Here is a 24,290-nt window from a genome sequence, read left to right as displayed (position 1 = left end):
TCCGCCGGGGATTCAAAAAAATTATTTGACATTTTTTTTTTTTCAATTCCTCTTGTCTAACAGGAATGTTTTGTTTGTGGACAGACTGTTTCAAACTATTTCAATTGTCGTTTACACATGCACGACTTTAAAAGCTAGCAAGACAGGTTTCAATTCACATTAGCTGGCGAGCCTTGTTAACAAAAAAACTAATAATAATGTAACATGCCACTGTTTGTTCATGAACAAAGTTATACTGAGATTTCCTTAGACAGCGATTAAAAAATAAACGTTTCATATGTTGCTGTTGTGAATGCCTGTGGAGTGTATCTTATTAAGCTCTAAATTGCATTTTGAGCGCGGTTTTTGACTTTTTTTAAATTGCATTTTGGGCGCGGACAGCACATACAAGGGTTAATGAACTGCGCCAAGAAATTTAAAATAGTATTCTTTAGGTGTGAGGGTAGGAGTGGACCACAGCAGGCATAATCAGCAAACCAGGAAAACAAAGAACAGGACAGGTGAAATGTGTATCCAGAAAGCGAATGATCAGAAAAAGGAAATGGTGTTACGCCCAGGTTTTCGACCCAATTGTTTTAACTTGCTAATGCATCAGACACATTTCCTGGCGTATTGTGTTTTAAATAAAATAGGAGTGTCTTTACCTGGCATTAGCTCATCGGTATGGTGTAAGTTTTATCTGTACCATACCATACAGTATATAGGTACAGAATTCAAGCTGCACCACTGTATCGCTTTGGTAAGGGGACGGACAATGACTAAAATCACGAAGACTCTCTCACACCAAATAATGAAGATGAAAAGAAACGGGAAGTCAACACGGGACATTGTACAGCAGTTGGCTTCGATTGGACATCTTCGTTTCTGAAAGCACAGTGAGACGGCATTATGAAGGGGAGAGGAGGCAAAGAGAATCAAAACCGAGGACGATTCAAAGGTAAATAAATTTCTAAAAATACCTTTCTTGCATGTGAATACAACTACGCACATTATTTTTAAAACTAACTGCTGATCTCTTTTTTTTCAAGTCTTATTGTGCGAGCTGTCGACAAACTGACTGATGAAAATGATGAACTACCGGCGATGCAAGTCCAAAGACGGCTATGGGCTGACCTCGGTGCGAACATTAGCCCGACATCGATAAGAAGAGTACGCAGGAGGCTTGGATGGAGATACAGAAAAACTAACACATGCCCCATGATAAGGCAAAAAAACAAAGAGGAAAGACTCAAGCAAGCGCTCCAATGGATTGAACAGGGGGAGGCATTTCAGGATGTACTTTTCACCGACGAAACAACAGTGGCTCTGGAACACTATTCAACAATGGCATTTTGCAAAAAGGGGAGATATGTGGACAAGCCAAAGCCCAAACATCCACTGAAGGCTCACGTCTGGGGGGGTATATCTAGAAGAGGCCCGGGACCACTTCTTATTTTCGATGGAATTATGGACCGTGTATTCTTCGAGGAAGTTGTGGTCACACAGCATGCTGCCCCATATATCAGGGAGCAGTTTGGATCAAGGCACCGTCTCTTTCAAGACAACGATCCGAAACACACAGCAGCAAGGGCGAGGCTTATAGCAGAAGGAGTGAACTGGGTGAAAACTCCAGCCGAATCCCCAGATCTAAATCTGATAGAGATGGTTTGGCATTCGTTGAAAGACTACGTTCCGAAAACTGCTAAGCCCGTCACAAAGCAGGAACTGATCGATGCAATCTGTAAATTCTGGGAGGAAGAACTGACCGAACAAAATTGTAAAAATTTTATTAACAGGCTGTTTCGTGTTCTTCCTAGGATTGTTGACCGGGGCGGGGGACATTCGGGAATGTAAGTCTGAGAAAGACAGTCTCACGTTTGTGGACAGTCTGTCCACAAACAAAACATTCCTGTTAGACAAGAGGAATTGAAAAAAAAAAATTGTCAAATAATTTTTTTGAATCCCCGGCGGAACACATTCCATAAGAATCAGCGCTTTACAACCCTTACTTCGTGCGACTGGAAAAGAATTAGTGATCGGATCAACGAAATGCTTCGTAGAAGGAGGCGCTCTTTTCCTCTAGTCTAACAGTCTGTCCACAAACAAAACATTCCTGTTTGACAAGAGGAATTGAAAAAAAAACAATTTTGTCAATGGAAACCGGTGTGTGTGTCTCTCTCTGCTGGATGTCCCTCTCACTCTCTGCTGAATGAATAAAAGCATTTTATTAAAAACGCGTTTGTGTTTGTCTGGTATTTACTTTGGTCCCTTTTAACTGTTTTTCGATCTACAGTATTGCTTTGAGATGCCACTTTTAAAGGTGATATGTAAAATAAAGTTTTTTATTATTGTTATAGAGAAACATGATTAGATTTTCCTTGCTTCAGAAAAAAAGATCTAAAGTCTTTCTTAATTCGATGTATTTAAAGCAGTAAACTACTGTAGGTGTAACATAACATTCAGAAATACGAGAATAGTTTTGTGGTGTTTGTTTAGATGAAACGTTCCTAAAACGTATAACGTAACAAAATTAAAGACAATTAAAATCTGTAATCTTTCCACTTGTACTGTATGTCATCGGAAAGTTTCTGCTTTGTGTAAGGATGGTATCAAAAAGCAATCTTAAGTGGTGAGTAGCTGTGCTCAATGTATTTAAGGGACTTAAAAGTAAAAGGAGATGCTTCATATTGCTTGACTAATTTTAAAAACGAAGTTATAAATGCAGACGCTCCCTCGGTACTAGTATTTTAGTACTTAGTACTAAAGTACTAAGTATTTATTTTAGTACTAAAAATAAGATACACTCTACAGACATTCACAACGGTGACTGTCAGAAGATAGGACACAGCGGCTCAGGCACCTGCTGAATGGAAAAGGGGCACTTTAATGTTCTGTATGGCTAATACTAAAGCCAATACTAATATTCAATACTTTAATATTCTTTTCTGTATGTTTAACAATAGTGGGTACTGGGCTTATTCGTCCCTGCTCCCGTTGTTAGGTGTTAATGTGTTGTTAAGTGTGAATTTGTACCTGTTTCCCTGAGGTCTGGCTTTTTTTCTGGAAAACCATAACTCTGGTCTTGTCCAGATTGACTGTCGGCGCCCAGGTCTGACAGTGCTGCTCCAGCAGCGCCAGGTTCTGGCGCAGCCTCTGTTCTGTGGGCGACAGCAGGACCAGGTCGTCTGCAAAGAGCAGGAACTCGATTTCCATAATTAATGCAGATCAGTAAATCAAGGGACAAAACAATTATTGCACCCGGCTCCTCAAAGGGGTTTGACGTGCTAATGCGTTGGTTTAACAGTCCGGGTGTGGCAAGCCTCTAATGTCTCCCGACTTCGGCAAGAGGCACCCGCCTTTCATTGGAAGACAATGAACATTCTAGCCGTACATGTGAATATAGCATAAATACACAAAGGGATTGGGTGAGCTCCCATCACAAAAAAAAACTGCGAACCTGCACTACAGCGACCACAGTACAGTATGGAGACCAAGACCTTTTACAGGAAGAGACGGGGTGCTTCTGCCGCCCCAGCTTCCAAAGAGCGAAGGGTAAGCAAATACAGCAGACTTCATCTGAAATACGTGATTACAGCGTATATTACAAGGTATTATTGCCGTTTTGAATTTTAAATTCAATTATAATTATTTCTTCGTAGCCTGTTCTTCAAGAAAACACCGCACGGGCGAAACGATCTACCACCAGGACAGTAAAAAAGAAAGCGGTAAGACGGAGAAAAAGAAAAGTTTATTTTGACTTCTGTTCCGCGACTGATGAATACTACTGTGTGACTTTATTTCTTACATGAATTATGTTATTTTGCCACAGGCCGTGGGTCTCTGCTCTCGGCCACTGGCCAGGGTGCCAACCTGTAGAAGCAGCATCTGTGTGGAGACATTTCGGCAGCAGCGGGAGCAGTACGATGCATTACTGGGGAGGACTGGGAGGCTAGAGACACTCCTGAAAATGCAGAGGAAGGAGACAGTATGTTCCAGCAGTCAAACAGTGGAGCAGCTGTCTCCCGAAAAGTGCCTCTCCCCGCCGCGCAGGTTGCAATGCCTGGCGGAAGCTCTGCCCCCCGCAGAGCACACACCGCCTCAGGACACTCCATCCCGGCCTCTCCGTTCACCACCGCATGGGAATTGGTTGATGCTGTCCCCGCCTTCTATCTCCCCCCAGGAAGCACAGCGGAATTCACAGACGCCAGTGGGACGAATAATTCTCCCAGATGTCCAACTGCTACCCATCACTCAGGAGATGGAGGGGGGGTTGTACTTGCAGTGCATCGGCATAGACGGGAAAGCAAGAGCCGACTGCTACGCCGCCCTCATGTTTCGAAATCTTGTGACTTTTAAAATTTACTGGGGGTGGACCACGTCTGTAAATTTCGATGGGTCCAGAGGCAAAAGTGCCTTGCCTTGCAATCTCCGGGAAACCATTAGTAGCATGGTGAATCGGAGATTCTCAACCCTTACTTTGTGCGACTGGAAAATAATTCGTGATCGGATCAACGAAATGCTTCGTAGAAGGAGGTGCTCTTTTCCTCTCGTCTAACAGTCTGTCCACAAACAAAACATTCCTGTTAGACAAGAGGAATGTAAAAAAACAATTACGTTTGTCAATGGAAACCTGTGTGTGTGTCTCTCTCTGCTGGATGTCCCTCTCACTCTCTGCTGAATGAATAAAAGCATTTCTATTAAAAACGCGTTTGCATTTGTCTGGTATTTACTTTGGTCCCTTTTAACTGTTTTTCCCATCTACTTTTTTGCTTTGAGATGCCACTTTTAAAGGTGATATGTAAAATAATGTTTTTTATTATTGTTATAGAGAAACATGATCAGATTTTCCCTGGTTCAGAAAAAAAGATCTAAAGTGCTACATCTAACTTTCTTAATTCGATGTATTTAAAGCAGTGAACTACTGTAGATGTAACATAACATTCAGAAATACAATCGAGAATAGTTTGTGGTGTTTGTTTAGATGAAATGTTCCTAAAACGTATAACGTAACAAAATTAAAGACGATTAAAATCTGTAATCTTTCCACTTGTACTGTAAGTCATCGGAAAGTTCCTGCTTTGTGTAAGGATGGTATCAAAAAGTAATCTTAAGTGGTGAGAAAGCTGTGCTCAATGTATTTAAGGGACTTAAAAGTAAAAGGAGATCTTCATATTGCTTGACTAATTTTAAAAACTAAGTTATAAATGCAGACGCTCCCTCGGTGCCATGCCGGGTGTAAAGATCAAAATATACATTCGTCCCGGGCAGAGGCCGAAGAGTGCCCGGCTGGGGTGCGCGGGGAAGAGCAGGACAGGAGTGAAAGTGGTCAGGGTGGGGTTTAGGAAGGCGTACAGTCTGGGCAGGTATAGATTTTATTTTTCAAATACGTTTTAGAAAACGATTACAATCTAATCCTTCCACGTTTGATCCCAAAATCCCAAGAAAAATAAATCTAAACGGGTAGAAAGCTATGCTGAAAGTTTATTAAGATACTTAGAAGACAAAGATACTGTATCAATTTATGTTGCATTAGTCTGATTATGATTAAAAAACACATATAATTAAACATGCGTTTGCGATTTAAATCAAAACACGATTTAAATCAATATAAATGTTTATATTGTAACGCATACTGTCCAGCCTCCATTTCTCTATAAAAATTTACTCTATTACACACACAATAGAAGCAGGAAGCAGAAGCAGGGACCGTTGTCAGAAGGGAAGAAGGTGACTATTCATTGTTATCAAAAATGACTTAGAATCGATCATGTTGTGATATTTTGAAATATAAAAGTCAATGGATTGTCCATAATATTCCTATTCTATTTTTTCGAAGAAATGTTTGTTAAAAGAAAAGTCCAGCACCAGCTGGATTTGAACACACAACCCGTGAGTTGGTAATCGGGCACGTAGACCAGTGGGCTACAAGGGAAGTCGCATGAAAAGAGAGGCGAAACAGCCCTACACAGCCCTGTCGCAGTACACGACTATAATCATATCGTTATTAATTTCTTGAGATACGCGATTCCATATTATATTCCCTTTTAATCAAATTCTAAAAGTATGCTTGTTGACTTCGGTATCACGTTAGTTAAAGACTTCGATGCTTAAAATGTTTAGGGAGAAATGGAATACTGGTGTGTATGTTTTCTTTAAAGTACCGAGACCAGCCATATACTGTATGTTTAAGTTCCAAAATTAATATCGTTTATGGCCTTCACACGCGTTGCAGTATGCTCCTATTCTTTTTATGCTCAGGCACTAAGATTTCCCTTCAGTGGTAAAATTCCATATAAATATTCAATACTTTAAGGGCACAGTTAAGACATTAAATATACATATACATACTGTATACAGTACAGTTTGCATACGGTAATATGTTTATGTTCCTAAATCAATCTCTTTTATGAGCATGTGAAAGCATTGGTGAATTGATTCTCAAAAATTACTGTACTTTGCATGATTGGAAACAAATGCATGATTGCGAAATGCTGTGGTGTTACTTTTACAAAGAGGGTCAATGAAAAAAAGAATGTTGACCAGGGCAATACTTTGAGTTTACACTTAAAGCTCGTCCAAGGTCATTCATTATTACTACTATTAGTAATATCTTCGTTAAAGACTTTGATGGCGACAGCTCAAACATGAGAGGTTGAGCTTTATTAGCTCCACCTTGCGGAAATTCCGGATACTATTATTTTGCTTGCCGTATTATAGGAGAATTTACGGTAACAATGACACCAGAAAACTGAAAGTTCCTTCCCCTCCCCAAGTAGAACTGTCTAATCTACATAAACACAGTGGGGTGTAACACCTAGCCTAGACTTTGTGAGAACTGAGTAGTTCTACTCAGTTTGGTGAATTGTTGATAAACCAAACTGGTGCCCTCCCTCTAACTCACCATTCCTCCCTTATGGTAGTGTATGCAGAGAAACCCATGTATATAAACCCATAGGGTCAAATGCAATGGACTTCCCGAGTTAAAACACAGCCGCGTACTAAGTTAGTATGGTACATTCTGGAGATCATCTCCCGCTCCAAGTTCAATTGCAGCAAAAAACATGTGGAACAAAGTTGGAGCTCAGCTCAACTTGTGCTTAATCCGGTTCCAAGGGCTCGGCCTTGTTGTACTAATTAGCCCGAACTGGAGAGGACTGTACATCAGAACACTTCTGATTAGTAGAATAATATGTAGGCCACATTAATATACAATTACTTTTCTGTTTCATTTATATTCAAACGAAATTTCCTGACAAATCAGTTAGTTTTTAATTTAAGAATTGCATTTAGTCGACAATTCACCTGATGAGGCTACATAGTTATTAATGAGATACCCAATTATAATTAGTCATGAAACAAATGAGAACAGCAGCTGTCCATTTGAAATTAAACACTACTGTATTATTGCAGAATTAATTTTGTTTAACACTCCAGATGAATAAGCAGACATCATTACAGCTAAATCGTTACAAAAGACACCGACTAATAATCAGTAAAGTTAAGTTTTATTTTTAACAGAACTGGAAATTAAACTTATAAAAATACTTGAGCAAAAAAAAAACAACACAACAATTGTTCCTCTGACCTTCTAAGCATTTTTTTAAGGCAATACATTTCTTTAGCAGGGTGTGCCTTGTGCTTACTTTTCAGAACTTTGATTTTCTCTCTCTCTCCTGTATCAGTTCAGATTAAGCTCTTTAATCAGTTCCAACATCTTCCTTTCAAAGTGGGGAAGTGCTTGCTGGCATGTTGTTTTGCCAAGTCGTGCCTATCCTTTATGATGGTATCTTCTGACACCTGCGCACAATCCAACAACATTACAAGACCAGCGCTATAACAGGAGTCATAAAAACACAAGAAGCCACATTGAACGAGCTTTCAGAATTGGTAAACAACGCTTTGCTTGTCTGTCATTTGGTTTGCATACCAGTCCATCAAGAGGTAGCACAACCCTGGCTGTTTCAACACAGTCATTGGATCACAGCCACAGGACAGAAAAGGGACTGTAAACCATCATAAATCACTTAAGATGCTGAGTTTTTTCCTTTAACATACTTGGGTGCCACCTATTTCCTCCTCATCCCTGCTTTCCTCCAATAACCACAAATACGGAGACCCATCACTAAAATATTTAACAAATCTATCCAGTTGACTCCTCGATTTTATAGAACATATTAAAGCCTCACGCTACATTTATATAAATAATAGTTTAAGTTCTGTTCTCTTCACTCCCTAGCACCTTAAACTTCACAGCTACTAGTAATGATTAACATTCAACATAATTAGTAAATGTCACTTTTGTAAATACACACATTAATCAGCTTCATTATGAATAAATGTGGTATGAGTGTTAAGCAATTTTAATTAAATATTACAATGTTTTCAAGCAGATGCATAAATTCAGTATGTGGTAACTATTATTTCCACTATATTCTGGAGCCTTCTAATGCAATTCATCGTTACACCAAGTATGGTACTAAGTTGCTCAAGCCATATTAAGAGGTGGTTTAAAATAATTCACTAGTTTAGTCACTTCTAGAGGGCAACAACTATTACTCTGTGTTCATTGCAATTGAGAACAGGTTTAGTACGGTGTGGACTAAGCATAGCAGCAACGTTCGTTGCAATTGGACTTAAGGTGGAGCACAACTTCAGACCACAGCTGCGTACTAAACACGGGTTGAACGCCTGTTAGTACTTCACTTTCAGTTTGTTGCAATTAACCCCTAGACTTTACACTACGAAGGTCTAAATCAAGCTCAAGCAGAGACAACCCATTAATGGCTTTCATAACTTCCATTAGTCTCCACCTCTGTCTTCCCCAACTCATTCTTGATCTTCCTAAACTAGGCGTTTAACTGAAATTCAGCCCAATGAGACTGTTTAGTCTGAGAAAAAAAAAAATATAATAAGCGCTATTCCTGACAGCCTGAAAAGAAACACAGATTCCTATAGCCTCAACTGAGCAAAAGAGTCAGTTCCTGCACTTTCTGAAGTATTATTTAAAAAAAAACTCCAGCACTGGCTGGAGAGGCTGTGTGTCCGGGCTCAGCGGTTATATAGGACAGGACTCAGCGCGCAGCAGGTGTGACTCATTGCTCTGCGCTGCCCGTGCGGAATGCGCGTCTCCTCCCTCCACACTCCACCGCCTCGCTAAACCGCCTTCATACTCCCCAGCGGCAATAACATCTCCATTTATTAAATTTATTCTTCCATCTTAACCCAGAAAACTCCTGGGACGTTTCTGTGAACCGATAAAGCTCTCTCTGTTGGTGGTCACACGTAGAAACAATGCACGAGCTGAAAGCAGGAAGTCAAAGCACTCCTCCCTCACTGTATATCTGGGTCCAGACTTCCGAAAACTCCTAAAAGTGAATTTCCAGAACGCCATATTAAAGTCTCCCACCCGTTCGTTTCAAATACATCAATTAGATGAGTTCGGGTTCTTTTCTGATGTATTTTAATAGTTTGGCACTGTGCCTTGTTAAATATGTTACAAGCAAAGTTTATCAACTTCATGCGAGGTTTTGCGTGGATACAAAAACATTATATGATATCTATAACACACGTGAAGAGTGAATCTGAATTAATCAGAATGCTTTGCTGCACCAGAATTGTTATTTACGTATTTTAAAAATACATCTGTTGCATCTGAAGACAGAATAAAACCCAGAACTGTAAAAGGACGACAGACCATTAAACTGTCTGGTGATATTGCTGCATGGGGCGCAAGATCACAATAGAACACGTTATTGTAAAAAATGTTTACATTCGTGAATGAGTATTTTTTTTTAATTATACCAAATGTCCGTTAAATAATGAATTACGTTTATCAGACCATAAACACTATTATATGAAAAAAAAAACATTTACTATATATGCATTTAACTTGCTTTTTTAAAAAACATGACAATACGATAGATGAAAATTGTTGTTCAGCGCTCTTGTATTAAATATACTCTACCAGCCTTTTAAGTCATGTGTCAGAAATAAAGTGTATAAAATTCGCTAAATCAAACAAAACACAAAACACAAGCGCTACGAAAAAGAAAAAAATGTGTTTATCCTGCAATTTTATCTTGCTGAAACGTTTTTCGTTCGAAAACGATTTTGCCACGCCTGTAGCGTTTACACGAAACCTCTTAGAATCGCGAGAATACTTGCTTTGTGCATAAAATACATTGTGAATGCTTTCTCAGCCTTTACTTTTTCGTTTATATTACATTTTTTGGAACAAGCACGAATATTCTTTTGTCCATATCTTCGCAACGGAAGCACAGAACGCCTTCAAACCAAATGCATTTTAAAGACCACGACGTGGATATTTCCACAGCCTCTACATCAAAGTATCAGTGAGCTAATTATCTTTTTTTAAACCTCCGGTTTTTCATCGATGCGTAATTACGCACTAACTGGAACCCGGGGGACCGCTGTATACACAAGTTCACAACGCGAGAAATACTGTTCAATACGGCTTCATGCGAAAAACCCGTATATGACCATAGGCAACAGAATAGCGCAGTCTCCAATTGCTCGGACTGTAAGCACAGGAATAAAGCTTTGTCTGAATTCTGAAACCCTTCCTTTACGTCCTGTTTTCATTCAGGTAAGAGTCAACTATATGCACAATACTACTGACAGCAGGAAGATTAAAATATTCTTTACTCAGCAGCTTATTAAAAACAGCTCCCATGATGTTCAAACCGATTTTTTACACAGAACACTGACACAGCTTTGCGTTCTGAATCTCTTTTTCTCGTGCTTTTATTTAATGTGGCACAATGCACTGGGATAGGGGTATTCTGTTCACAAACCAATAGCATTTAAACCACAGCACCCACAATGCTGCAAGTAAGTGTTTTACACACTAAGCAGAGAGCGATGTCTTCCTCGTTAGTATAGTGGCAAGTATCCCCACCTGTCACGCGGGAGACCAGGGTACATCAGGACGCGCATTGAAGTGAAAGCAGGATGCGCTGCCACATCCACTGTGCAGATCCCGCCACACTAAGAGGTGAGTGGGTCTGTTCGATCACAGCGCTAGGCGAACCCCCAAACAGTGTGGGTGGCAACAAATGAAATGGGCCTGTTTCCGCCCGGTTTCGATCCGGGGAAATCGGGCCCAGTAGTGGCGGGATCTGTACAGTGCATGTCGCAGCGCTTCAATGTGCTCAACATTCACTCCTACCCCGAGTGCAGAAAAGACAGCGTCCGCAGCAACAACAGCTCAGGTCTCTGCACAGGAGCTAAGCTGCCCTCATCTCCTCTGCTCTGCAGCTCCTGCGGAGTGGAGTCCTGCCTGGAGCCGTGTTTGCAGGCGGCGGCTCCCCGCGCCCTGTCTGTGCGTCGTGTCCAAGAGCTCCTGGGAGGAAGAGAGAGCCCTCCCACTCGGGGGCTTTTCCACGGTCTGTGTGAGGAGGGGCGGGTGTGTCCAGTAGCTTATCGAGCGGAAGCCTGGGGCGGCGGAGAGCTGTGATCGTGCAGAACTTGAGGTGTCACCTCTTTGTCTGCTTTCCCGCCCCCCCTCCGCCCAAGCTCTGCTCCAAAGTAGCCCGGCAACCCCTCACACCTGCACGTGTCACAACCTAAGGTGCGGTCATGAGACACCCATGGGGTGTCGTTCTGTTCTTGCTAATTGTTTCCTGCCCGTCGCAGGCAGGAGTCCATGCGAGGAAGATGCGCTGGACAGAGCTCAGAGGGCGCAGCTGGGTGGCTTTCCTTCTGAGTGACGTTCCTGCAACACTCTCCCGCTACTCTTGGTGCGCTCATGCCACAACACAGGAAGGCTGGAGCAGGTGGCTGTGGGCTTTGCGCACCGCCGAAATAGCTCAGTTGGGAGAGCGTTAGACTAAAGATCTAAAGGTCAATGGTTCGATCCCGGGTTTCGGCATTTTGTTTCATCGCGCCCTTTGTTCCTCTCTCCAGCGCCCCCTTCCTAAAGTGACGCGTCCCTTTCTCAGCCCAAAACGCAAGCGAGACACCAGCAGCAGTCCCTGCAGGTTTCCGTAGTGTAGCGGCTATCACGTTCGCCTAACACGCGAAAGGTCCCCGGTTCGAGACCGGGCGGAAACAGCCTCGTTTTGCACGCTCCTGTACTTCACAGAGGTCTTGAGCAACCGGTCATTTGTTCCCAATGTATTTCCGGTGCCTTCGTTCACTCTTGTACCAAACGCACGTTCCTTCTGTACACGGAGCCGATCATTTGCAATTGGGCTGTGCCGACAGACCAGGGCGAGCTCTGTCGGCTCAAAAGCAGCGCAGGACCTGCAAGAACAACAGAAAGATTAGCATCCAGCGGGGGCCTCTTAGTGAGCCCAAGAGCTCATCAAGAATCGGCTGCAGCAACAGGGCTGGGCGCATTGTTCCATTCTCCGCCCACTCTCGGTGTAAACAAGTCCCTCCTGGTCTCTGCTTGAAATGCACTTTCCTGCGTTTGCTTTGGTGTAACTGGCTTCCCCTGCATGGGCGAATGTGAAGAAGATCCTTTGTAAGTAATTGAAGAAAACCGAGAAGAGGTCGGAGTGGCCTCTGTCGTTCATCAACGATCCAGTCAGGCAGTAATCCTCTGTAAAGCACCGTTCGTTCACATCGATTGGCTTTTTTTTGCCTTCATTCGTGCGAGTAGTAAAAGCAGACACCCCTATTCTGCCGTGACCCGGATTCGAACCGGGGTTGTTGCGGCCACAACGCAAAGTACTGACCACTATACGATCACATCGAGTTACCGAGACACACGCGGCAGGGCGGAAAGGGCTGTGCTCTCTTCGTGTGACATAATTCGGAAAAGGCCTGACGTTGCATTTCAACTGAGCCCCAGTATACATCGACCCTTCGACACTCTGAGTGACAACTCTCTTGCGTGTTTTCTCATATTTATGTAGTTTGCTTGCATGATGCCGGTGAAGTGGAAATCTAATAAGTAAATTGATTCTTAAAAATGTAGAGAGCTTTGAAAAAATATATTGGTGCTTTTAGATAATATATTTCAAGGATGTAACTGCTGTGCTACAGTGCATGCAGAATTTTAGAAAACAGTTCGTCAACAAAGTACACTGTTTAGGTTAGTTTAGAAGACAATGTACCAAAACAATATATGCTGTCTGGGTCATTAGAATTAGCTGAAAGTAACTGATAAGCTTTGAATAACAAATCTAGTTTTTCTTCTCTCGCTCTATGATGTAATCTGTTTTCTCTTAGAGAAAGGGGAAGTTTTAGAAGGGACCAAGTGCTGAACTTTTTTACAGCGCAACGTCTTATAAAAACCCTGTACTGCTTGTAACAAATTGAGTCTCTGATGCACTTGGCGAAGTGGCAGCAGGGCTCCCAATATTGCAATATTGAAATAAAGACCTTACTCAGGTGAGAACTCTCTCTTGTGGCTTCCTTGACAGTTATATTTCCATGACAGTTTGGGGGCTCGTACGGGATCACAAACCTAAACGCGAACGGCTGCTGAAACTCCATCCGGACCCGGACAATTTTAGCAAAATTGGACGAACCTCGGAGGATAAACTGTTTATCCTTCCAGAGACGCGTCTGGAGAATTGGCAGCTGTCTGACGCCAGTAAGTGATCCTTAAAAATAAATAGTTTGAGAAGCGAGCCACAGGGGTGTTCTCACGCGGGTTTGATGAGTCTGGGACTCATATAAAGAACTTATCTTAACACAGACGTGTGGTTTTTGCTCTGCGGAGTAGTTAATGTGATAAGGTTCTAAGTAAGGCACCGATCGGTAAAAATGGGAAATTAAAATTCAAAGACGAAAATGGGACCGAGCAGTCCAGCAAAAGTACACGTACGACAAATTCGGAGAAACAATTATAGCCTGGGTTAGGGAAAAAAATTATGTTCATGAACTGTAAAGCTAGGGTAATAGGTGTAAGGGAACTTGCACATAATTTATATATGATAATTAGGGGCCCATAACTATGAAGGAACTATGAAGTGAATCAGAATGGACAGAGGAAAGTTGAATTAGGAAAAAGAAGTTTCCTGAAGAAGGGGAAACTTAGAAGAGAAGGAGAAGAAATGAAAGAAAATGAATTGGAAAACTTATTTAATGGAAAGAGGAATCACAGAAATAATGGGAAGCTTAAAAAAAAAGACTAGTCTTGAAACTAAAGAACAGCAAGCTGCAGCTAAAGTCATGGCCATGCGTACTAAAAAGAAAAAGTCTCCACCGAAATTAGAAAGCGGTCCGGAGCCACTTGTTTGTGAAATACCAATGTGCATTTTTCCAGGTCCAGAAGGAACTCCCACATATGTACAGTACATTGACATTGGTCTCCTAGTGAATTATTTGCATTAGTTAAGTCTTTTCCTTAATTGCCTGATGATCGTAAAGAATTTAGAAGAAAGGCAAGCGCCTTGTTCTTGATTGTCTTAAGCCTAATTACAGTGACATAACCTTGTTGCTAGATCATATTGTTCCTAAAGGTTTACAACGTCCTCTAAAAAGGAGGAGGCAGATTGGCGGATATGTAACCCAAATGATGAAGAAGTATCCATCTAAATTAAACCACACGGACATGGAGAGGAAAAGTTAGGCGGCCGCTTCTAAAAAGAGGTAAGGACTCCTCTTTTCTAAAAAGTCCCTTGTCCTCTCCATGTTGCTGTGGTGGGTTCAGGGTTTTCCTGAAGCTGAAGCGAGTACAACAGAAAAATGAGTTAATGGTTTATGTGTTTTAGAATCCTGTTTTGTGAAGGTGGGGTAGAAAAAAAGGGATTGCTGAAGGAATAGCGTCTCGCCCTGCCCTTGCGAAACAATCCAGGTGTTGCATCCTGGTACACGACTGCAGTACGGCTGAAGGTAGTAACTAGAACTGTACTCGCAGAAGAGCCGAAATGGTAACTCGATTCAACTGTGTGTTTAAAGCCAGGATTTGGAACCTGGTCCGTGTTCCCAAATTGTGATAGTTCGTCAGTTTGTCTCGACTTGGGGATTCCGCAGGGCGCGTGGGAGACGTGAAAATGGTTTGGTGTGAAGAAAAAAAAAAGTTTGATTAATCCAAAGTGAAACTTAAAAGAAATATGTCAGACGGAATTTAGGCTGAACAGGAATGTAGAAAAGTGTATGAACATTTGGATAAAAATAAACAATATTTAGAGGAATATTTGAGAATTCAACAGAATATCATAGATGAGACGCAAAAATCTCTGATGGAAAAGCTAAAAGCAATGGCTGAACGAAACGAAGTTATATATGCAGAAAAAGAAACAGCAAAAGAAGAAATAGAACGCCTTAAGAGAGAATCTAGGAGAAGGGTGGGAATTAGTGTGGAGATTTTTGAAAGAGCATTACCCACCGAAAACTGATTAGAGAAAAGTAACAGCATGTCAGCAGAAGGAAGTGAGGATGTTTCAGATTTTACAGAAAGGTTTATAGCTTTATGGATAGTATACTTGGGGTTAGCCGATGAGAAGGAAGTGAATGAAGATACTTCCACAGTAATAAAACAAATTTACTTGAGTGGGTTAAAACCTGGTGTTGCCAAGAATGTACAACTATGCTTTCCTGATATTACGGACAGCGGAGACAGATTTGATTTAATAACTCGCGAAGCATGCATGCAGAAGTGCGAGTGCTCCAAATGGGAGGTAAAAAGACTCCCAAGGAGGAGAAAAGGGAGCCGCCAGTTTGTCGAAATTATTGTGCGACTTTAATGTTATACCGAGATATAAAACCCCAAAGACAAAACTACTAATAAGCTGGTGTGTAGTTACTAAAAAAAGGTGTTTTTTGGAGAAATTGTAAGAAAGAGGCTTGATTTCACAATTAAAGAACATGTCAGAAGCTGAAACGAGAGCCGTGCGTGAACTAACAGTTTTAATCTAGTAAGCCCCTCTGTAGCCTTCCTAAATTTATCTCAGCATTGAAATAAAAGTGAAATAATCTTACAGTGTGCAGTAACTGGGGGATACAGGAGCACAGCTGTTCTGTTTTTAGACTAAAACAGCATAAAAATGTGATAGAAAGTTTTCTAACAGGTAACAGGAGGCTACAGGAGAAGGAGTGCAAGGGTTGTGTTTAAAGCAAATATAAGCTGTCAGAGTCTGCTTGGGTAAAGATGTACAGTTTCAACTACTGATGTGGGTGGGGGACTCCCCAGACCTATTTTAGGCCCAGACTGTAGCATTTTATAAGGAATTACTGCATGAAATAGCATTTATGTAAACATAACTCAATAGAGTTATGTGATATTGTGATTGTTTTACCCCTCTACCCCTCTAATGAGGGAATCCATAAGGCCGGGCTACTCCAAGTACTGGATCTTGAAAAAAAAAGGAGTATAAAACCAACTACATGATAAAGCCAGGGTGAATGCCTTCTCAGAACGAGCTTGTCTAGTGACGTATTGGTTTAAGGGGGGTAGTGCAGTCTAAAGACAAAATTGCCTTGACCCCTGCAGCAGAAACCGTTTTTGATGTTTTGAGACAAGCTTTTTTGCAGGCACTGGCCCTGGACTGGATTCCCTCAGACGGATCATCTGTATGTAATCTGTCTGTAAGTGAAAGAAATGGGTTGTGAGCCGTTGTGCTGGTGCAGGAGCATGGAGATAGGCATCGTCTGGTGGGTTTATTATTATTCAGGACCCCTTGATGCGGTGGCCAAGGGGCCGTGTTTATGTGTTGTGCAGGCTACCTGCCTAGCTGTATAAACTGTGAATAATCTGGTGTAGAACTAGCAGACTATGAAAAGATTTAATTGAAACTTGTAAATATGCTAAATGGAAAATTGTAGCAATTTATATAGACTGTATATATACATTTGGTGTATACCACAATTTTGGATGGCAGTGAAGGAATAGGGATTTCCCCAACATGGCAGGGACTCCAGTTAAGAATGCTGGGTTTGTCTCTGAACTGTTAGAAGCTTTGCAGCTACTGACTGAAGTAGCTGTGGTAAAGTGTAAATCACATAATAAAGAAATGTTTCCAGTTACTCGAGGGAACAACTTTGCAGATGTAGCTGTCAGGTGAGCAGTCCTGGTAGAACAGGAGTCTGAGACCCCTGTGAAACCTCTGTTGGTGAAAAGGGGACAGCTACAGGATATTCAGGCTGAGGCCTCTAAAGCAGAGAAAAGGACATGGTAAGAAAAGAGTGTGGTGCTGCCAGCACACTGAACGCCCTGCATGCCCTCACAGCCTAATGCCCTTTGTAGCTCGACAAATGCACTCTGTCGGACACCTGGGTGTGAGTCAAATGGTGTGCCGGTTACCCAAACCTGGGTGGGGACCATGTTTGAAGCAATAGCCACTTATGTGGTACTGTATCTCAATGTGATGCTTATCAAAGGAACTCAACAACAGTTCAGGTGCAGGTGCTACAGCTCAAAAGGCCTGCTCCTGAGAAACCTTTCATGCAGTAGCAAATGTTTACAATTTACAATTGTAAAGGGAAACCTTGGCTCTTATAATCTGTTTTCCCAGTGGGTTGCTGTCACTGCCTCTGTGTCTACCAAACACTTGATGATGGAGATAAGCCCTCGGTGGGCACTGCCCTACCGCTTATATTATGATCAAGGGACAGGCTGTGGCTGCATTATTCGGGGTGAGATGGACTGAGATCACCCTCAGTCTGCTGGAACAGTGGAATGAAGGAACAGAACTCTAAAAGATCGACTAGACATCAGACTGAAGGAACGCCATGGGATGCGGGCTGGATCAAACAGAACTGTGTAATAGAGCCTGTTTGATATCATCACAGGCCAATCAACGAAACTTCCTAGAGGGATGAATTTGGCTAATGGATTGTTGAATTTGCTAATTCTCTATTGTAGTATTGTAGGTTGTTAATTGAAGTGGTGCACGGGGCTGGTGAACAGGTGCTGGACACTTGGAGACCTCCAGTAGAGGGAAGACACGACCTGATACCTGGCGAGTGGGTGTGGGTGAGGAAGATATACCCTGCCAGATGTTGCAACCCTGCTGGGAAGGACCATATCAAGTGCAACTGACTACCGACTCTGCCATCTGAGTGACAGGATGAGATCGCTGGATCTACGCATTGCGCTGACACCGAACCACTGCACCAGAGACTGAGTGAACATTATTATATTGTCACTGTTTCTGTGTTTGTTGAGCTTCCTGAGGGGGGGTGACAGTGTACCTGTTAAGTGTAAGGAGTTTTACTTTAATAAATAAATAGCAGCCATATCACCCTGCAACTCACAACTGGTAACCCACTGAAGCTAAGCAGGTGTGAGCCTGGTCAGTACCTGGATGGGAGACCTCCTGGGAAAAACTAAGGTTGCTGCTGGAAGAGGTGTTAGTGGGGCCAGCAGGGGGCGCTCACCCTGCGGTCCATGTGGGTCCTAATGCCCCAGTATAGTGATGGGGACACTATACTGTAAACAGGCGCCGTCCTTCGGATGAGACGTAAAACCGAGGTCCTGACTCTCTGTGGTCATTAAAAATCCCAGGGCGCTTCTCGAAAAGAGTAGGGGTGTAACCCCGGTGTCCTGGCCAAATTTCCAAATTGGCCCTTACCAATCATGGCCTCCTAATAATCCCTCTCTACGAATTGGCTACATTGCTCTGCTCTCCTCCCCACTGACAGCTGATGTGTGGTGAGCGTTCTGGCGCACTATGGCTGCCGTCGCATCATCCAGGTGGATGCTGCACATTGGTGGTGGTGGAGGGGAGTACCCATTACCTGTAAAGCGCTTTGAGTGGTGTGTCCAGAAAAGCGCTATATAAGTGTAAGCAATTATTATTATTATTATTATAAATGGGGATATGGAATCAATACTTTATCAGTCAGCCACAAATAATAATCAGAGCTCCTGTTGGGATTGTATTGCTATAAAAGATGCTCATGGGAGTAATCCCCTTTGGTAGAGGTGATTATTTAGGTTAATTGGCATGGGTAAATAGCCCTGCTTTTAGTCTGAGTGTAACTCAGATATATTAGAATGGAAATAACTGTATGCTCCTCGCTATAATCACAGTTTTAGGCCATTCTCTATTAGGGTGATAGACAGCTGTTTAGGTGAGCAAAGACTAAACAGTACTTGTATTCTAGACAATTGTTAGCAAATTAATGACTTAGCAAAGCATATCTATGATGAAGAAAAATATATATCACAATTATAATCCAGATATTTGGGGCATTGGTGCATGGCTACAGTCTGTGCTAGGAACCTGGAGAGGGTCTCTGGTTCAATACATATTTGTGTGTCTGGTATTATTCGTTATGATCATACTGTTAATATCCTGCTTGAAAAACATGTGGACTAAAGCTGCTGCTTTTGTGCTAATTGTACGCCCCGAAGGGATCATGAAGGTCAAAAAATGATTTCATGGGAAAGGTTCTCTTATCTTGTGGCAGAACCTGATGGGTAGAACAATATAGTTTTAAGGGGGGTTACCCTTGGGAGTGATTCCCATAGATGCACATTATTATTATGGTTTGTTTGTTTATAATAAGATGTTTTGCAGGAACGGACCAAAGAGAAATTTTACAACTTCAGCTAGAATTGTTCTGCAAAACGGCACAGCTGAGGCAGTGGAACAATGTGTAGATTTTTCTAAGAGTTATTACCCAGCTGTTGACCAATCTTGTAAAAAAAACCCTAAGAAAAATGCTGGGCTCCAGCCCACAGGGATTTACCTGTGCTGTAAGAACTAATGCGTGAATAAGGAGACTGGATTCTGGTGAAAGACAGGAAAAAGAGGTGGTGTTCGCTCAGGTGGAGGGGGCCGTGCCAGGTGCCCTGAATTCATGCTTCCCACTGTAAAAAGGTCACAAACGAACTGAGCAAAGAGCAGGAGTGATGTCTCCACAGGGATAGATGGGGATCACATGCTTGGGACTGATGTGCACAGCCTTTTTTCCTTTTTATGTGGAAGCCTGTCACCACCCAGAAAGAGGAAGAATCTAAACGCGAAGCCTCTTTGTATACAAACTGGCTGAATGAAACTGATAATGAGGGGGATATGAGTAATTTGTGGTACAAATTTATAAATCATACTGTAAAGTTAAAGAAATTTAATGCATCTCGTTATGTATGTGCTTTAATGCCTCATTCTACAGCCTCACCCATTTCTCTCCTGGTTAGAATCACTGTTTGGGCCAGGGGGAATGTTTTTCTTTAAGTTACTAACACCGATTATAGTAGCTGTGATACTTGTCTTTCTGTTTTTGTGTTGCTGTACAAAATATATTATTCCAATGCTTTGAAATATGGTAATGAATATGTTTGCGCATCAGTATGTTCTGGTAAGAACGCAAGAATCCGAAGTATGGGAGCCTCCTGGGAGTCCATATGAAGAATCTAACTTTTAATTATTTTCAAGAATAAAAGGAGGGAATTGTAGTGGAAATCTAATGAGTTAATTGATTCTTAAAAATGTAGAGAGCTTTACAAAAAAAATTATTGGTGCTTTTAGATAATATTTCAAGGATATAACTGCTATGCTACAGTACGTGCAGAATTTTAGAAAACAGTTCGTCAACAAAGTACACTGTTTAGGTTAGTTTAGAAGACAATGTACCAAAATAATATATGCTGTCTGGGTCATTAGAATTAGCTGAAAGTAACTGATAAGCTTTGAATAACAAATCTAGTTTTTCTTCTCTCGCTCTATGATGTAATCTGTTTTCTCTTAGAGAAAGGGGAAGTTTTAGAAGGGACCAAGTGCTGAACTTTTTTACAGCGCAACGTCTTATAAAAACCCTGTACTGCTTGTAACAAATTGAGTCTCTGGTTGCACTTGGCGAAGTGGCAGCAGGGCTCCCAATATTGCAATATTGAAATAAAGACCTTACTCAGGTGAGAACTCTCTCTTGTGGCTTCCTTGATAGTTATAGTTATAGTTTCCATGACAGCAGTTTAACCGATCTTGTTACAGCATGTTACAGTTTACTATTATTAACCATATTAATTTTAAGTGCTTAATGTAAAATCTTGTAAAAATATATTTTCATTGTTCAAATATACATTAAGTCTGACTATCATATAATAAGTTAAATACAAAACTAAAGAAAAAATAGGGTTAAATATAATTCAAAATATTTTGCTAACAATGTTAACTGTTGATGAATAATAAAATGTATTAACTAAGGAGTAGGATGGCACAGTTGTTAGTATGTTTTTTGTTTTGTTTCTTTTTCATAAATACAACAGTAGTACCTGATGTCTCAGTGGCTTTCAAAATTAAATTATGCATGCAAACCTGTGAACTAAAAAGATAACTAAGATATCCATCCATTATATTCCATAATATCCATGAAATATATGGCGCTGAAATATGTGTGACGCAGTGGTGGCCTGACACAGTGAGGTGCCCTGGCAGCTGTATGATGCAGTGGTGGCCTGGCACGGTGAGGTGCCCTGGCAGCTGTATGATGCAGTGGTGGCCTGGCACGGTGAGGTGCGCTTGCAGCTATGTGGCACGGTGAGGTGCGCTGGCAGCTGTGTGATGCAGTGGTGGTCGGGTATGTAGAGGTGTCGTGCGAGGCATGCTTTTTGCACGCATGAAGTAAATCCCACGATCGCTTTTGAACTTGGACAAAGTACTTCCAAAGGAGCGCTATGCACAAAGATTTAACAAGCTCAACCCCCGCCGACGATTTGGTGTGAAGAAGCAGAACATTCAAGTTTCACAGACAGAAGCAGCACGCCAGCACAGCCAACATTAAAACGGAGGGCACACTACGATTTGCATTGACACAAAAGTGATCTGGGCAGACGTCGTTCCCTGCATAACGAAAAAAGTGGCAAAGCGCCTTTGGGTTGAGAGGACGCAAGAAGGTTTTTGTTTTGTGCCTTGATGTCAAGCTGAGAAAGTATCTTTAAACACTTTGCTTAGTTTCTCGAGAGACTGCCAAAAAGCAGTTCCCTCCCTTTCGTCTGAAGCCAGCTGAAAGTGGGTCTCGACAGAAGCACCTGGCAGCGGTGGGATTCAAACCCACGCCCCTGAAGAGACTGGAGCCTTAATCCAGCACCTTAGACCGCTCGGCCACGCTACCTGCTGCGTGCTGTCTCTTTGTCTCATTACTTGCCCGGAGGAAGCCGGTGGGTTTTGCTGTTGTCGCCCGACTTAGTGGCGTTATGACCGTGGAACCGACTGCACCTGCTTTTTCTGAGATGCTTCCCCTCTCATGGCGAGATCTCGACTTCTTTAACACCTCTGGATAAAGATCTTCTGTGGAGCAGGTTTCAGACCTCTGCGTACAGCACCCTTGATGTCATTTTATTTTTACAGCAGCCGCATCCGGAAAGTTGTGTCTTTTACGTTTTATTTGAACAACAAAACTACATACAATACAAACAAGAGCACATATAACGTATCAAGAAAATCGTCAGGGGCACATGCTATAATACAATTACACTTAATGAAAAACGATTACACAAGGTAAATAAAGATAAGGTCCGCACAGCTTGTTCTTACATTTCGAAAGAGTCCGTAAATACCCCTTGACGTCTATTTTGAACTGTTCAAACGTAGGACTCTTCCCAGACCATTTCACTTTATACCACATTCCTAAACGAGGATGCTTCTCCTGTTTTAGAACTATTTTGGGCAGTATGGCTTATACAGCACACCCACAGTATTCTAATGGTGGGCTGCAGATCTGTGCTATAGTTCAGTTGAATTCAAAGGATCCAGCAATCGTACTGGATTTGACCGGGATTCTGAAATGTCTCTTGCAAAAGTATTCGGGTTTGCTTGAACCTTTGATACAAAAAGTGATCTGATCTGAAACTACCCATCTTACAATCTCTGAGGTAGTTGTCACTAAACTCGGACGTGATGTGGCACACATGTGCCGTGTGCCTTTACTTTTGTAAAAAACTGGTATTGGGAAAAGTTTCTTAATATTTCTTTTGATTAGCATGCAAGAATTTGTGATCATTACCTATGGAATTTCCCGCCAGTGTGGAGCTTGAATTCACAACCTTGAGACTCAGTGTTCAAGAGTCACAGAAGAGGTCAGCCTGGTCTTCAGTTTAGCAACGATAAGCTCCGGCAGTGCTCCTCTGTAAAGCAGATTGTTCGGATCGGTTATGTGGGACGGCACTTCGATACTAAGATCGTTTGCAGCACACGCATGGTTTCCCCCTTCACGCAAAAAACATAGACGAAGGAAGCTCTATTGTCTTGGGCTGCTGATCCCGGATTTAAAGCGCTCTGGGTGCCAGCTAAGTCTCTAACAAGCACACTATAAAGACAGGAATTACACTTTGCTCACGTCACGCATGGAATGGCGAGGCTACTTGATCCAATATTATCTAGCCTCACCTTATATGGTGCCGATTCCTGGTTTTCATTTAAGAAAGAGCACTGCAAACACCGTAAACAGTGCAAAACGTGTGATGAAAGAAGTCTTTTCCCCCCTTTGTCTAAAGCAGAACACAGCGGAGTCATGCCGAGGGTTGTGAGATCAAGATTTCAGTGGAGCACTGTCGTCTACGTCTTTAGCTACATGAGTTGGACATCCTCTTGTACACGGAAAGCAGATTGAGATCCTCTGACATGAAAAGTGCCAGGTAAAAGCCATTTCTCATCCTTTCTCTTAGTGGTGGAGCTATCGCATGTAAATGAGGCAACTTGCAAGGCGAGCAGGCTCGGTGCACACCGAACGCAGATGTCTCAGAGCAGTTGAGACGTGTCCAAGTGGCTGTCAAAGGACAGCACCTTGCCGGCGCCGTGGCTTAGTTGGCTAAAGCGCCTGTCTAGTAAACAGGAGATCCTGGGTCCGATTCCCAGCGGTGCCTTTCTTCCTGTCTTACTGTACAGAATTTATCCTTACGGGCAAATCCCATGCCTTTTAATTCAGGTGAATGCAAGTGTTCGTTTCCTTTCTGGAACAACTTGTTTTGAAAGAAATCTATACAGCTTGAGAAAGATGAAACACAAATCTTGCTTATCAGTGAAGAAGAGGTGCTCCCAGCAGGCCAGCTAATACCAGCAAGTTTTTTTTCACCCTGACCCAGAGAATGGAGAAAAGCGAGGCGTCTGTGGCTCTGCAGTGTAATCAGTTCAGGAGTTCGGCGGTTAGCTGAAAGAGTGGTAAATGGAGCTCGCCCCAGCCCATTTTTGTTTTGTGCCTTGATGTCAAGCTGAGAAAGTATCTTTAAACACTTTGCTTAGTTTCTCGAGAGACTGCTCAAAAAACAGTTCCCTCCCTTTCGTCTGAAGCCCGCTGAAAAGGGGTCTCGACAGAAGCACCTGGCAGCGGTGGGATTCGAACCCACGCCCCCGAAGAGACTGGAGCCTTAATCCAGCGCCTTAAACCGCTCGGCCACGCTACCCGCTGTGCGTTTTCTCTTTGTCTCATTACTTGCCCGGAGGAAGCCGGGTGGG

At 42.3% G+C, this 24,290-nt stretch overlaps 5 non-coding genes across 5 annotated transcripts; 3 read left to right on the top strand and 2 right to left on the bottom strand.

The window, feature by feature from the left end:
• The first annotated feature begins 11,796 nt into the window (after positions 1–11,796).
• Positions 11,797–11,869, top strand: trnaf-aaa (transfer RNA phenylalanine (anticodon AAA)). The gene has a single exon. It is a non-coding gene; the product is annotated as a tRNA-Phe (tRNA).
• A 109-nt stretch (positions 11,870–11,978) lies between these two features.
• Positions 11,979–12,051, top strand: trnav-aac (transfer RNA valine (anticodon AAC)). Its single transcript has one exon. It is a non-coding gene; the product is annotated as a tRNA-Val (tRNA).
• Positions 12,052–21,869: 9,818 nt separating this feature from the next.
• trnal-aag (transfer RNA leucine (anticodon AAG)) lies at positions 21,870–21,951 on the bottom strand. The gene has a single exon. It is a non-coding gene; the product is annotated as a tRNA-Leu (tRNA).
• A 1,676-nt stretch (positions 21,952–23,627) lies between these two features.
• On the top strand, positions 23,628–23,701 carry trnat-agu (transfer RNA threonine (anticodon AGU)). Its single transcript has one exon. It is a non-coding gene; the product is annotated as a tRNA-Thr (tRNA).
• Positions 23,702–24,156: 455 nt separating this feature from the next.
• trnal-aag (transfer RNA leucine (anticodon AAG)) lies at positions 24,157–24,238 on the bottom strand. The gene has a single exon. It is a non-coding gene; the product is annotated as a tRNA-Leu (tRNA).
• Positions 24,239–24,290: the final 52 nt, after the last annotated feature.

This window comes from Lepisosteus platostomus, chromosome 5 (genome assembly GCF_059453375.1).
Source record: "Lepisosteus platostomus isolate fLepPlt1 chromosome 5, fLepPlt1.hap1, whole genome shotgun sequence".
Lineage (NCBI taxonomy): Eukaryota > Metazoa > Chordata > Actinopteri > Semionotiformes > Lepisosteidae > Lepisosteus > Lepisosteus platostomus.
This window is presented reverse-complemented; position numbering and strand designations above follow the sequence as displayed.